This window comes from Gavialis gangeticus, unplaced genomic scaffold, assembly GCF_001723915.1.
Source record: "Gavialis gangeticus isolate Ggan-Ray unplaced genomic scaffold, GavGan_comp1, whole genome shotgun sequence".
NCBI lineage: Eukaryota > Metazoa > Chordata > Crocodylia > Gavialidae > Gavialis > Gavialis gangeticus.
In genome coordinates, this window is record NW_017729022.1 from 5,039,432 (window position 1) to 5,040,906 (window position 1,475).

A 1,475-nucleotide genomic window follows, 5' to 3' on the forward strand; every position below is an offset into this window, starting at 1 on the left:
AGGAAATAAATCCACTTCCCTTGACCTGCTGGCAACACACCTACCAATGGAGCCCAATATGCCATTAGCCTTCTTTGCAACAAGGTTACATTATTGGCTCATACTCATCTTATTGCCCACTGTGACCCCCAGATCCTTTTCTGCAAAGCTGCTGACCAGCCAGTCAGACCTCAGCTTGTTCTGGTGCATGGGATTGTTTTGTCCTAAGTGCAGGACGTTGCACTTGTCCTTATTGAACCTCATGAGATTTCTTTTGGTCCAATCCTCCAATTTGTCTAGGTCACTGTGAATCCTAGCCCTACCTTCCAGTGTATCTACTACTCATCCTAGCTTGGTGTCATCTGCAAATTTGCTGAGGGTGCATTCTATGCCATCTTCCAGGTCATTGATGAAGATATTGAACAAAACTGGCCCTAGGACCAAGCCCTGGGGCACTGCACTTGATACCAGCTGCCAACTAGACATTGAGCCATTGATTACTACACTCTGAGCCCAATATTCCAGCCAGTTTTTCATCCACCTTACAGTCCATTCATCCAGCCCATACTTCCTTAGCTTGCCTGCAAGAATGTTGTGGGAGGCCATATCAAAAGCCTTGCTAAAAATCAAGGAATACCACAGGCACTTGTCTCCCCAAAGCCACAGAGCCAGTCATCTCATCATAGAAAGCAATCAGGTTGTCCAGGCATGACTTGCCTTGGATGAATCCATGCTGACTGTTCCTAATCACCATCTCCTCTGAATGCTTAGAAATGGATTCCTTGAGGATCTTTTTCCACAGACTGAAGTGAGGCCTACTGGCCTGTAGTTCCCTGGGATCCTCCTTTTTCCCTTTCTTAAATATGGGCACTATGTTTGCCTTCTTCCAATCATCTAGGACCTCTCTAGATCACCACGAGTTTTCAAAGATGATGGCCAGTGGCTCTTCAATCACATCAGCCAACTCCCTCAGCACTCTTGGATGCATCCTGTCCAGCCCCATGGACGTGTATATGTCCAGCTTTTCTAAATAGTCCCTAACCTGTTCTTTCACCACGGTTGGTTGCTCACCTCCTCCCCAAACTGTGCTGTCAGGTACAGTAGTCTGGGAGCTGACCTTGCCTGTGAAGACTGAGGTGAAAAAGACATTGAGTCTTTCAGCCTTTCCTGCATCTTCTGTCAGTAGGTTGATTCCCTCATTCAGTAAGGGACCTACACTTTCCCTGACCTTCCCCTTCTTACTGATATATTTGTAGAAATCCTTCTTGTTGCCCTTCACATTCCTTGCTAGCTGCAACTCCAACTGCACTTTGACCTCCTTGATTTCATCCTTGCATGCCTGAGCAATACTCTTATGCTTCTCCCTAGTTGTTTGTCCAAGTTTCCACCTCTTATAAGCTTCTTTTTTTGTGATTTAGTTTACTGAAGAGTTCTCTACTAAGCCAAGCTGATCCTTTGCCATACTTGCTAGTCTTCTTGCACGTTGGCACAGTTTG